Source organism: Orcinus orca, chromosome 6 (genome assembly GCF_937001465.1).
Source record: "Orcinus orca chromosome 6, mOrcOrc1.1, whole genome shotgun sequence".
Taxonomy (NCBI): Eukaryota; Metazoa; Chordata; class Mammalia; order Artiodactyla; family Delphinidae; genus Orcinus; species Orcinus orca.
The window spans coordinates 37,028,692-37,043,694 of record NC_064564.1 but is presented as its reverse complement, the minus strand read 5'-3'; positions in this window follow the sequence as shown (position 1 = coordinate 37,043,694).

The following is a 15,003-nucleotide window of genomic DNA, read 5'->3' as shown; positions in this document are numbered from 1 at the left end:
TTTTGGCTTATTTCCATTCAACACAATTCTCTGGAGGTTCGTCCACATTGTTGCATGTATCAATAGTTCATTGCTTTTTATTGCTGAGTTGTATTCTGCAGTACAGATGTATCACAGTTTAACTATTCACCTCTTGAAGGACAACTGGATTGTTTCCAGTTTGCAACTATTATGGATAAACTACTACAAATATTTATGTACAGGATATGTGCGAACATCGGTTTTCATATCTCTGGAATAAATGCCCAGAAGTGCGAATACTAAATTGAAGGTTAGTTGCTAAACTGAAGGCTAGTTGCATTTTAAGAAACTTCCAGTTTCCCAGAGTGACTGTACCATTTTACTTTCCCACCAGCCATATCAGGTAATCTAGTTTCTCTGCATCTCCAACAGCATTTTTTATTTTAGCCATTCTGTTTAGGTGTGTGGTGATTTCTCATTGTGGTTTTTATTTTCATTTCCCTAGTGGTTAATGATGTTGAACACTTTTCAAGTACTTGTTTACCATCTGTATATGTTCTTCAGTGAAATGTCTCTATATGTCTTTTGCCCATGTTTTTATTGTATTGTTTGCTTTTTGTACTGTTGAATATGGAGAGTTCTTTATACATTCGAAATAGTATTCTTTTGTCAGATTTGTGGCTTGCAGTTGTTTTCTCCTAATGTTTTTGCATCCTTTTATCAGGGTCTCTCACAGAACAAAAGTTTTTAATTTTGATGGTGCACAATTTATCAATTTTTCCTTTTTTGGATCAAGTCTGAGAACTCCTTGCCTGGTCCTAAATCCCCCAAATTTTCTGCTATGCTTTTTTTCTGAAAGCTTTATAATTCTATATTTAAGTCTGTAATCCACTTAAATTCACTTTTATACAAGGTGTGAGTCTGAAGTTGAGGTTCTTTTTTTTTTTTCCGGTACGCGGGCTTCTCACTGCTGTGGCTTCTCCCGTTGCGGAGCACAGGCTCCGGACGCGAAGGCTCAGCGGCCATGGCTCATGGGCCCAGCCGCTCCACAGCATGTGGGATCTTCCCGGACGGGGCACGAACCCGTGTCCCCTATCGGAAGGCGGACTCTCAACCACTGCGCCACCAGGGAAGCCCAAGGTTCATTTGTTTTTGCCTGTGGGTGTATAATTACTCCAGCATCATTTGCCGAAGAAGCTATCATTCCTCCATTGAATTGCTCTTGTACTTTTGTCAAAAGTCAGTTGACATATCTGTGTGACTCTATTTTTAGTTTCTCTGTTCTGTTCCATTCATCCATGTGTCTGTCCCTTCTCAATATCACACCATTTTTATTACTGTAGCTATATAATGTCTCGAAAACAAGTAGACTGAATCCTCCCATTTTACTCTTCTTTTTCAAAATTGTTTTAGCTAGTCTAGTTTCTTTGCTTTTTCATATACATTTTAGGATAATTTGTCTATATCCACCAAAAAAATTTGTGAGGTTTGGATAGAAATTATCTTAAACCTGTATATCAGTTTGGGAATAATTGACACATTTACTACGTGGACTCTTCCAATCCATGAACACAATATGTCTCTCAATTTGTTTAGATCCTCTTTGATTTCTCTTATCAGCACTGTGTAGTTTCCAGCATATGAGTCCTGTACATTTTTGCTGAATTTACACCTAAACATCTCCCTTTTTTGAGCAATTGTAAATGGTATCATATTTTTAATTTTGGTGTCTAGATGTTCACTGCTAGTATATAAAAATACAATTGATTTTTGTACATTTACCTTGTAATCTGAACTTGCCAAACTTACTTATTAGCTCTAGGAGTATTTTGATCAACTTTCTAAGGAGATGATCATGTAATCTGCATTAAGACAGTCTTAATTTTTTCTTTCCAAACTATGTAACTTTTACTGCCTTTTATTGCCTTAATTGTATTGGACTTACTACTTAGAAATTCCAGTACTATGCTGAATAAGAGTGATGAAAACAGACATTCTTGCCTTATTTCCCAGTCTTAGGGGAGAAAGTATTCCTTTTGATATCTGCAGGGTTTGTAGTGATATTCTCTGTTTCCTTCTTAATATTGGTAATTTATCAACTTTGTTGATCTTTTCAAAGAACCAGCTCTTCGTTTCTTTTATTTTCTTGTTTTTCTATTTTAAAATTTTATTGATTTCTGCCCTTATCTTTATTATTCCATTCCTTGTGCTTTCTTTGGTTTGTTTTTCTCTACTTCTTCTATATTCTTGAGGAGGGGGCTAAGGTTATTGATTTGAGACTTCCTCTTTTCTAACGTATGCATTTAGTGCTATACATTTCCCTCTCACAGCTTTAGCTATGTTTCACAAATTTGGATATTGTCATTTTCATTCAGTTCACTGCATTTTAAAATTGCTTTTGAAACCTCCTCTTTGACTCATAGACTATTTAGAAATGTGTTTAGTTTCCAAGTGTTTGGAGATTTTCCTGTTATCTATCTGGTATTCATCTCTAACTTGATTCCATTCTGGTCAGGGAATACACTCTGTGTGGAGTTTTTGTATGATTCCAACTCTTTTAAATTTGTTGATTTATGTTCCATGGACACTTGAAAAGAGGAATATATGTATTCTGCTGTTGTTTGGTGGAGTATTCTGTAAATGTTATTTAAATCCTGCTGGTTGATATGTTTTGGTGTGGATTTCTTTAGGTTTATCCTGTTTGGGATTCACTCAGATCTTGAATCTGTAGGTTGACGTGTCTTGTCAAATTTGGGAAGTTTTCAGCCCTTATTTCTTTCAGTACTTTTTCTGCCCCATCTTCTTTCTCCCCTCCCTCTAGGACTCCAATGACACAACTGTTAGATCTTTTGTCATAGTCTCACAAGTCCCTGAGATGCTGCCAACTTTGTTTCAGCCTATTTTCTCTCCGTTGTTCAGATTGAGTAACTTCTATTTTTCTATCTCCCAGTTCACTCATTCTCTCCTCTGTCCCCTCCATTCTGCTGTTCAGCACCTCTACCAAGCTTTTTACTTAGTTATTGTGTTTCCCAGTTCCAAAATTTTCCTTTAGTTCTTTATATCTTTACCTATCTTTGCTGAGATTTTCAATTTCTTTGCTGAAGCTTTCAATCTTTTCCTTTGTTTCAAATGTGTGCATAATTGCTTATTGAAGCATTTTTATCATGGCTGCTTTAAAATCTTTGTCAGATAATTCTAACATCTCTGTCACATCGTGTTGGCATGTATTGATTGTCCTTTTTCATTCGGTTGAGATCTTGGTTCTTAGTATAATAAGTGATTTTTTTGAAAACTGAATGTTCTCCTATTATGCAATAAAACTCTGGATGTAAATTAACCCCTCTGTTTTGGGAGGCTTTCTTTGCCACCCCTTCAGCAGGAGAAGGGGAAGATGCTATCTTATTACTGCTGGGTAGATGTCCAGATTCCCCAGTTGGCCTCCACTGACACCTGAGGCGGGGCTACCTCAGTACTACTGGGCAGGTGGGAGTTACCTCACCTCACATGATCTCCCCTGACAGTCTCCCCAGTGAGGAGGGGGAAGGGTGTCTTGTTACTGCCAGATGTGAGTAGAAGTCCAGACTCCTTCTGTGGTCTCCACAGGGGCAGAGGTGGAGTTTGGTTGCTGGAATGAAATTTTCAGCTCCCTACTCAGCTTTCTCTGCTACCACCCCTGCAGGGGGTTTAGGACCCTAGTCTAGGCTTTCTCCTCAGATTTTACTGGTGTGGGTGAGGGTGAGGCCACAGTTTTTTTCTATGGTATTTGGCTGGAATAGAGTGGTTATTGTCTAAAAGTTTTCCACTTTGCTTAGCTGCCCTTTCCCTTATCCTTTGGCTAGAAAGAGCAGCCTTTGGTTGGGGCTATTTTTGTTTGTGCACATTGATGTTTCCAAGTTGCTGACTTCTTTAGCTCCAAGTCTGAGATATATGAGGCCGAAAGGAAACCCAAGGAACTTACTGCCATGTTGTTCCTTGGACCCTGTGGCTCCTAGCTGGTCTGCCTTCTTCTCTCCACATATCAGAGTCTTCTTATGTTTATTTTATGTATAATTTTCAGGGTTTTTATTTGTACTTAGTGAGAGGGATCAAGAAAAGTATGCCTACTCCATCATCCCAGAAACACAAGCCTCTAGTCTGTGTTTTTCTTTTTTTAACTATGTATTTTTGGACAGATATAAATTTATTTCTTCTTCATAACACTTAAATTATGATGGTACAATCATTGCATTTTAATCATTATCTTATATATGCTTGGAAAGATCTATTATATTTTTTGAAAACTGAAGTTTTAAAGCTTTTTACTGTCATTTAAACATTGCTTGATATGACTATATACATGTTATTTATAAATACATATCAGGACATATAAAAATTAATGAATAAACTCAAACGTAATGCAGAAGAGACGACTGGAAGTTCAGAGGATTGCATCACTGAGTTTGCAGTCTGTTTCAACATGATTTAGTGAAAAATTCGTTTTGCCTTTTGTGCAATCTTCCCAGGTGGTAGAACTTACTGTTAGACCCATATGTATAATCTCACTTTTCAAAAATCTGTTAATATTTGTACGGACTCTAGTTATGCCTCTGGATCCTTTGCCTTCACGTCCATATACAGTTGCCAAAAAAAGCAAAAAAACAAAACCAAAAAACCTCTAAAGATTCCTTACTTTTGGACAAGATAAAAATTCCTAATAGCATGTCACATTCTGCTGTGGTTGTTATAAAATGTTGTTACTCTCATCAATAATCCAGTCACAGCTATAGCCATTCTTTGTTCTTAAACATGTTAGCTATTCTCCAAAATCAGAAAACCGACAGGCTGTCCTTGCACCCAGATTGTCTTTGGTGCACACCGATGGCCACTTGGTAACACAAAGGTGTACTCCCTTCCCTGCTCAGAATCCAAGAGAGGGAAATGCTAGAAATAATTAGGTAAGATTGGTAGGCTCCCATCCCCAGTTTTTGTTTCTGTTTTTTGTAATCGCTCTACAGTATTGTCAAAGCTGCCCCACTTGTCCACGAACTGGGACCAGATGTCACAAAAATCTCTGAGGTAGCCTGATTTACCGGTAAACATCTTTTGGTCAGAAACTGATTAGTATTCATTTTCATCTGTCCTTACTGGGGAACTTTTACACAATGCCAAGACTGAACAAGATTATTAATCCTCTCTTTTGTATTGACAAAGATTGGAACAAAGATCATTACTGGAATTAAAAGTGTGTTTCAGTAATCCAAAGTAATCCAGTACCTTGATACTTGATCAATACTAAGCAGCATTCTACCTGGACTTTAAGTTGCAATTTTAAGATGAACAGGGTTCTCTGTCAAGAAAAGAGTAAAATTGACCTTCACTAAAAATGATGGGCCCAAACTGGTAACTGTGCCTGTTTGCATGATTTGGTAGCCTAAGAATACAATAATAATACATTTTTTGATTGTCATATCAGTGTACAAAAAATGTAAGTATCTCTAATTTCTGTACCTGTTTTTACACATCATTCATCACTGTGTGAAGGATCACTAAGATGTTTTGTCTTTCACCTGGGATGATAGATGTGATGACTGAGCAGATGAAGGCAAACACGTAGCTGAATATTGAGCTGGGTATGGCAGAGTTCTAACTTTGCAGACTGGCACTTCTCTGTTTCATCCCATTGAGACTATACTGGGTTCCTATATTGTTGCAAAATGTCAGTAGCAGAGACAGATCCTAGACTGTGCTAAAAATATGACCCTTGCATATTTCCATATTGTTCCTGTGGTGAAACTTGCAGTTTCCCCACTTGTTTGTTTTTGCTTTTGTTGCCTGTGCTTTGGGTGTCAATTCCAAAAACTCATTGCCAAGATCAATGTCAAGTAGCTTTTCCCCTGTGGTTTCTTCTAGGAGTTTTATGGTTTTCGTTTTACATTTAAGTCTTTAATTCATTTTGAGTTGATTTTTGTGTACGGATAATGGTTCAGTTTGATTCTTTTGCATGTTGATATCCAGTTTTCCCAACACCATTTATTAGAGACTATCCTTTCCCATTTAATATTCTTGGGACCTTTGTTGAAAATTAGTTAACCATGTATGTGTAAGCTTATTTCAGGTTCTCTATTCCATTGGTCAATGTGTCTCTTTTTATGTCAGTATCACCTTTGTAATATAGTTTAAAATCAGGGAGCATGATGCTTCCAGCTTCCTTCTTTTTGCTCAAGATTGCTTTAGCTATTTGGGGTCTTTTATGGTTCCATAGAAATTTTAGGATTGTTTTTTCTATTTCTGTGAAAAATGCCATTGGGATTTTGATAGGAATTTCAACTTAAAGAAAAAAAATTACAACTCATAAAGGTACCTATTTTATATGTGGAACCTATGCTTTCCCATACTTGCCATGCATTTGGTCCATTTCTTGCCTTATAGGTTTAAGTTTGCACAGTACCATCCCAGTTTACACCTAATATTTTGGTATAATTGTTAATAGCACCCCTTTATATTCTCAGAAGTATCCCAGTTTGGATGAGAAATTATATGTTCACCTTATACATACATGTTGTAATACCTCCAACATGAATTATCTCCCAACTCTCCATATTGAAAAGGTTCACAGCTTCCATGACATAAATAAAACACTACAGTTTGATAGAATAAAATAGTACAGTTTCTACCATATGGAGTTTTACACTTTATTCAAAGATTGAGGACTAAGCTGGCCTTTTTGGAACAGGGCAGCAATCCTTGGCTACATCTAAAATCTGTTCACTACTGCTGTGGTGTCCTCCGGAATTTCATGACTCCAGATTTCACCTTTGTCAACAAACGATGAGTATGTGCTATTATTTGGCAAGAAATATGAGGTCAATATTCTTGTTAATTAGAATTTGTTTAGGATTATCATGTACTCACATAGATAAAAAGAAGCTGCTACATTGCAATAGTCTGAGAGATGGGACCTAGTTACATAGACAGGTTGACTTTTGGGGAAATTTAAGGGTAAAAATTGAATATTAGCAATATTGTGAACTATGGTAAGCCTGTATATAGTGATAATAGTGAGAAAATGTTGCATATATTGTAGTCTTGAAAGAATGCATCAAAAGTTTTCTTTTAAGGATTGAAAAGTGCTCATTTTGTATTTAAGAGAAAGCAAATCTGAAGCTCAAATGTTAAGAGATCTCATGCAGATTTAAATCTGATTAAAAAAGAACAAAACTGAGAGACTGGCAAGTAAAAATGCCATAAGCTCCTTATTTTGTAGGTAATATCTTATTCATCCTTTCTCTATATCTGGAAGTAAATTCAAAACATAGGCTTTTTAAAAACATACTAATTAATTTAAATCCTCATAATTAACTAAAAGTCTATTTAAAAAATAAAAGTGATGTACCATCTCCTCTGCAGCTATAAAGAGAGAGAGAATTTTATTTTGCATCATAAATGCAAAGGATCTTATTTAATAAGATGTTAAGTTGAAACTTTCACAAAAATACCCATCTTGTTCTCCTTGTGAAATATGGAGACTTGTGTGAATTTGCATTAACATTATTTAGGTTTTGTCCTCTATGAATGTAAAGTCTTCCAGGAAATATTATTTGACCAGAGTCCTTTTGAAAAACCCACTAGAAATTATTGTCATATCCTTTGAAAATAACCTCCAAAATATTCTATATTTTTAATTATTCTTCATACTTGATAAATTGTAGCTCTGAGTGTCATGTTGACTTGAAGATGCAATGTGGCCACTTTTTTAGGAACATCTCTGTATTCCTAAAGTATAAAAATACTTGTCAGATTTCTTTATCAATGCACAAAAAGATCATTGCCAGCTTGATTCTGTTGGCACATAATTGAGAATCTGTTTTTCACTTAATTTAGCATGAGACTGGTGATTTTGAGAGGCTTTTCATTGGTAACCTACATGCATTTTATTCAATAATGTTTTATATTTAGATTTTTGTGTTATTTTTAAAATACCATTTTAGAGAATAAACTAAATAGTATAAGGCAATAGCTCCAAAACACCAATCTGTACACCTCTGTTTCCAGATAATCAAATTTTCACTGATTCTTGATGAAAGGAGAAAAATAACACAAATTACTGAACTTTACATAATACTGATTTATCCAATGTAAAGGATCTTCCTTTATGAGATTATGTCCTTACTGATTTTTTGTATCAGAATTCTTTCATTTATGAAATAATGATGATGGTTAACATTAATTTTTATTATTTTTTAATGTACTTGGTAAAATAAAATTTTCCAATTTTATGTTTATTATTAAGATAGAATTTTTATGTTCTGAGAAATTAAGAATTTCAAGTCCTCTGTTATCATCAAAAGTCACACATTACTACCATTTTACTGTTCATAAAGTGTTTAAAATAACATACATACAGCCAAAATACCTGCACCAAGTTAAATTTACTAATCAGAAATACTGATTTTAGTCCAGAAGTGAAGATGCTCAGTGTACCTGTAGGCTAGGCTTCTCTTCTACTTGACTAATACTGCCATTGATGATCATAAAAGCTGGACAAAATATAGAAAACATCTGCTTGAAAGCACCAGAAAGATAACGTAGTAAAGAATTGCTGGGCCAAAGAATTGCTTCCAAGAGAAGACAGGAATCTTGGCAGTTGGAGTCATTTCCTTCTGGGACATTTGTCACTTGAAAGTCTGACTAGTGCTTTTGACAGCTTTCATGTAAAAGAGGGGCAAAGATTTTCACCAAGGGAAAAGTCTGATTAAATCCCCCACTTTGGGCCAATACCGTAAAAGATGGTAGTAAGGAGTAATGGTGAATCAAAAGCATAACACCCCTTACTCAGAGTAGCTCCCAGTTATTTAGGTGGCCCATAAAAATCTTAGTCTCTGAAATTGGATTAAGTAATCCAAGATGGCAGTGGTCATACACACCTGCTCAAAACAAATGAAAATCTTTTCTGGGGAAAGATAACATCCTAGGGCTCATTCAAATAAAATGTTCAGCACATACTCATAGAGAACCAGGCACATAAAGAGACAAGGCAACATGACTGAAGACCAGTAATAATCATAAGCAACGAAACTAGATCCATAGGGATTCTGGATATTGGAACTAACTATGCTTACTATATGCAAGTAATCAAAACATAAGATGGAAAATTCAGCCCAAAAAACCCCACAAAACCCTGAAAACTGTACCGAAATGACATAGAAGACTTTTTGAAAGAAGTATCCAGAAATTTTAGAACTGAAAAAGTACAGTAACTGAAATTAAGAATTCAGTGGGTGGGTTTAACATCCAATTTGACATAGCTGAATAGAGAATTACTACAAGATAAGACAGAAGAAAAAGAAAATAACCAGAGTGAAGCATAGAGAGAAAAATAGATAAAAATTACGGAAAAGAGAATAAGAAACCCAGAGGAGATGGTGAAAAAACAAATCTAACATGCATTCCACTGGAGTTCCAGAAGAAAAGGAAAGAGGATGTGGGTCAGAAGAAGGGAATATAGTTGAGAATTTTCCAAGCCGATTGAAGACGTTGTTATTACCCAGATAGCCTAGAAAACAGAGCGTGAAGCAAATGCTTATTTGTTTTAACACTTTATTGGAGAGTGTTATCCCACAGCAGCAGGAAGGAGGTAAAAGTGGTGTGAGACAAAGAAGGAAATAGTACAAATATAAGGACTGTGTTTTTACCAATGTGGCCATAAACTCACGACAAGCTTATTATTTAGTCTCACAGGGCATCTTCAGAGAGGGTACATGAGCAACTATTATTACAACAGTCTGGTTGGGAGGAAGAAGGAAGAGAAGATTATCCACCAGTTCTCCTCTTACATTGGGTAGAGTCCACCACAGGGGTGATAGCTCATAAACTTCAGGATTGTGTGTGTGTGAGTGCCCAGTGGGTACAATGTTCTCTCTCACCTCGGCCACACTGGGAAAGCCCCAGGGCAGGATATGAAAGTGCATGGTGCATGCATGACATGCATGTTGTGCATGCACAACTGCAGATTGTGCCCAAGTGTGACAAGAGATGGGAGTAGCCACTACAGAGGGCAGGGGTGGGGGTGGAACTGGGGGCTTTGACCTGAATCTGTGACAGAAAGGCTAGCGCATGGATCCAGGGTGACACACAAAGTAACTCTTGTACAGATATCAGTCCAGTCAATTCAAGAAGTCCTACAACCCTCAAGCAGGATAAGAAAAACAAAGCCCACCTATAGGCACATTGGAGTAAAACTACCAAAACCCAGGAAAAAGAGAAAATCTTAAAAGAAGCCAGAGGGAAAAAAAGGCAGATCATCTTAAAAATGAACAACTAAAATGATAGTTTACTTCTCAGTAGAAATAATGGAAGTCAGATGACAATGAAATGGCCTCTTCCACTGGCTGAAAGAAAATAACTGCCACAAGCCCGAAACTGCATGTTGTAATCGCTAAGACAGCCGCAAAAGAAGAGTAAAATGTGTCTAACTTCCTAGCAAATAGAGAATAAAAGTAAAATTTTAAAAAAAGCAATCAATCCAGAAGAGGTAAGAATGGAGAGAAAATAAAACATAGAGCAGATAGAAAAAATATAAATCATGTGGTAATTACACAAATATATAATCACAAAATCAAATATATCAATAATTACAATAAATGTAAAGTGATTAAAAGCTCCAATTAAAGCATAAAGAATGACAGGCTAACTTAAAAAATAAACCCCAAGGAAGAGAGTTTAGAGTTCATCTCCTCTCAAGTTATCTATAAAATATCTATCTATCTATCTATCTACCTATCTATCTATACATACATACAACCACTTGGCTATGGTTTGAACTTGTAAACTATAGGAATCTCACTATATCACTATGTCCTGATCCAGATAATTTTTTCTAATTCAGCTCCTTTGCCTCCAAACGTTAGAGCCCTTTCATTAATGAGCCAAAAAATTCATTCTAGTTTTACTTTATGGAATTCCATGACAGTCCTTCAAATATATAAATATTGCTACCTATTTTTTCCTTTTACATATCCCAAATTCTTTTCAACAGCTTTTACATGAGCTTCACCATCTTTTTATACTGTTTATGAAAACAGCCTCCTCTATGTTTGGCTCGCTGATTCAGCTTGCTGAGTTATTTTTGGATTCTGCTTGAGTTGCCCATCATATTGGCACTTTCTTTAGTTTCATGTCATTGGGAAATGATACGAAGCCCTGCTTTCTGTGTTTTCATCTTATTCAATGAGAAAAATATTGAATAGAACATATCTGATGACAGTGCTTTAAAGCAGGGATTGGAGAGCTTTCTTTAAGTTGACGTTCATCCATTAATCAGCATTCTGAAAGTCTCAGCATTTAAATATTAATATCAAATATGAATCAATAATAGCAATAACAAATGTAAATCAACAAGCAGCTCACTTTTCTCCAATTTTTCTACAAAGTCAGCACAAAAGGCTCTGTTAGACATCTTGCTGAAATTCAGATACCCTAGGTCTACTTACCAGACTAGAGCTAACAATTTCCGTTGTGATGGTAAATCTCATTACCATTTGTTTATGGAGACAGATAGGCAACTATAAAATGCAGCCTGCAGGTTTAGATTATTTTGGTACAATAATCCGGCCCCACATGCATCTAGAAGCACTGAAACTGCTGGATATTACTTTTCTAAGAAGAAGCCACATTGGAATGTACTGGATCTTTGAACCCCTGGAGAAATTCAACTGGTCTCAAAGCATGAATAATCAATAAGTAAAACCAGTCATAGCTTTCAGAGACCCCAGGGACCACTGCAAAGAAAGTCAAGCTAGACTAAGGTCTCCTACAGTCCAGAAATTACAAAGAGGTTTATCTGAGGCTCAGAGGGCACTGGTCTCAGAATCTAGGTGAAGATGCTCCATGGAGCATTTGATTTATGTGGTACCAGAACTCTGAGTTCCTTCTTAGTGAATTGGAACCATGGCAATGGACTCTTTTCCTAGGGGACCTGTATGCATTAGAATGCTTTATGCTGTGTGTAACAAAACCCTGACTCAAACTGGCTTCAACAATAGAGAAATTCAGGGACTTCCCTGGTAGCACAGTGGTTAAGAATCTGCCTGCCAATGCAGTGGACACCGGTTCGAGCCTTGGTCAGAGAAGATCCCACATGCCGCGGAGCAAATAAGCCTGTGTGCCACAACTACTGAGCCTGTGCTCTAGAGTCCATGCTCCACAACAAAGAGAAGACACCGCAATGAGAAACCCGCGCACCGCAACAAAGAGTAGCCCCTGCTCGCTGCAACTAGAGAGAAAGACTGTGCACAGCAACGAAGACCCAACACAGCCAAAAATAAGTAAATTTATTTTTTTTAAAAAAAACAGTGAAGACATTCATTATTCCGACTGTTAACAGCAACCCAAGAAACTTTTCATCACTCCACTTTGGAAGAGAAATAGAACTACTGCAACTGACTTCCAACTATTTATCTGGGATTGAATGGAGGTGGATGAATCAACCAGTGCCCACGACAGTGTTTTTGAACCCTGAATGTAGAATAGAACTAGTTCTAACCCAGGGTTTCTTTCCTAACTTTTAAGATAGAGCAATAAAATTGAAGTTAAGGGTGTAAACTGGCTGGCCTGAGAACATCTAATAGGCTGTAACTTTACACCCACCTACCTACCTATGTACAGTCCTATGGAGACTCTCCAACACGGTGCTGACATAGTTCTTAAATTCTAAACAGAGGCCTGGGGTGAGGTGTCGTGGGAGAGCACGAGTTCCAAAGATATGATGCTTGAGAAGAAACCTATTTTTTCTTTTGGAAGCTTGTGGCAGAAAATCTACCAGAGGGGAAAGACACCTAGCCTAATTTTCATCAACCTAGCCTAATTTTAACAAATAATAAAACATAAGCTGATGGATGATTCTGTATTTCACTGGCTATTCAATAATGGACTTAGTGAAAAGAAACTGGAACTAATGAATAAGCTAAGAAATGGGCATTGACTTCATTAGTATATGCTATCCTTACCTTTGATCAAGAATATATGAGCTAGCTAGCTATATAATATGGGCAACAATACTTTTCTTTTTTCTTTTTTTGGCCATGCCATGTGGCTTGTGGGATTTGGGATTTTAGTTCCGTGACCAGGAATTGAATCCGGGCCCTTAGCGGTGAGAGCATGAAGTCCTAACCACTGGACCACCAGGGAATTTCCAGCAATATTTTTCTTAATTTATTTCTTACTTATTGAGGTGTTTTGAAAAACAGGGAAGTATTTTTGACAACCCAATTTATTACATATACTAAAATTTACAATGTATACTAAAAAGAGAAACTATTAGATGAATTACTGAAAATGAAACATTGATTTTATCATAGAATGATTTCAGTGTTCTTGGACATGTACATTTGTCTCAGTCATGGGGATTGCTCTTTCAAAGAAAAGAGGATTGAAAGGAAGAGAATTTCATTTCTAGAGGAAAATGAGTGAGTAACTTCTGTTGATTAAGAATAAAAATTGCCTGAAATTGAAGCAACTCTCATTCAAGCCACATACTTTCTGTCTGGTCTCTCTACCTTTGGAGAGACTCAGCATATAAATTTCTAAGAAATAGACAGGGAGAATGCTGGATTTGCATACAAATGTTGGTGCTTTTGCCAAATGTAGCTATGCAATGTAGGAAAGCCATCTCAGGAACTGACAACACGTATTTGGATAATGGCATCTTGGGATTAGAAAAGACCATGTATTTCTATCTGATGCCTGCACTGCATTCTACAAATAATTACAAGTTAATTATTTTTGGAATTTAATATTTTAAAGCAAATATTTCAATGAAACTTTGAGACTCACTCAACCTCCTATGTATAGATAATTAATTTAGCTGACTATCCTTTTGACACTTCATAATTTATTAATTTGCTCAACAAATTTGATATCTGCCAGACAGGCACTGCTCCAAGCACTGGGGACAGAGCAGAGAACAGAATGGGTACAATCCTTGTGCTTGGGGAGATTACATTCTTGCGGGGAGGCAGGATAAATAACTAAGCAAATGAAAACAGGGTAATTTCAAATAGTGATTAAGTAATGGGACAGGATGATAGGATAGAGAGTGATATAGGAAAGCAATACAAGTTGGTCAGAGAAGGCCTTTGAGGAGGGGATCATTGAGCTGAGACAGAAATGATACAAGGGAGGCAGCTATGTGCAAAAAATCTTCTTTCACATCAACTGTCCAGATCTTTTGTCTATCTTTAAACTGAATCATTTGTCTTTTTATTATTGAGTTGTAGTAGTTCTTTATATACTCTATATACAAGTCCCACATTGGATATATAACTTACAAAAATTTTCTTCCATTCTTTGAGGTCTTTTTACTTTCTTCAAAGCTTCTACCACTGTTGTGGCTCTCTCCTTCATTCTGGCTCATGGTTGTACTTAGTTGTTAACATGCAACTCTCTTCCTTGAAATCAGAAGCTAGTTGAGGGTCATGCCTTTATTTTGGCACACCCTCAGAAACCTAGATAATTCTTTGCCCACATTTGGGATTTGAGGACTAAATTCTAGGTCCTGTTATCTGAACTATTTCAAATAATATCACTAAAGCCAGAGATTGTTTTTCAAGCAAAGATGACCCAACTGCATTGTATCTGGATGAAATAAATAGATGAACACAGTTGATTCTATCCATTGACAATTATTCCCTTTAACAAGGAAAAATAACATTGCTATGTCAGTCAACACTTTATAAATAAGTCATGTTCCGAAAATTCATTTGTATGGCTGTTATTTGTAATGCTGAACATATTTTCACCTAGTACCAATTTGATAACAATGGTTTAGTTTATGATTCTGGTGTCTGAAGCCAATTAAACTTTTGAAGAAGCATAATGCCAAGAGTGCACTAAGAACAACATAGGCAAAAAACAAACAAACAACAACAAAAGAAAAAAACATAATCCTCATGATCTGGACTGGTCTAGGAATTGAAGATTATTCATCATGTTATTTCTATGGGAAAGTGTGTCATAGCATTGGTCAATAGCATAAATACAGGTCTCCTTTCTGTGTGAGTCTGTTAT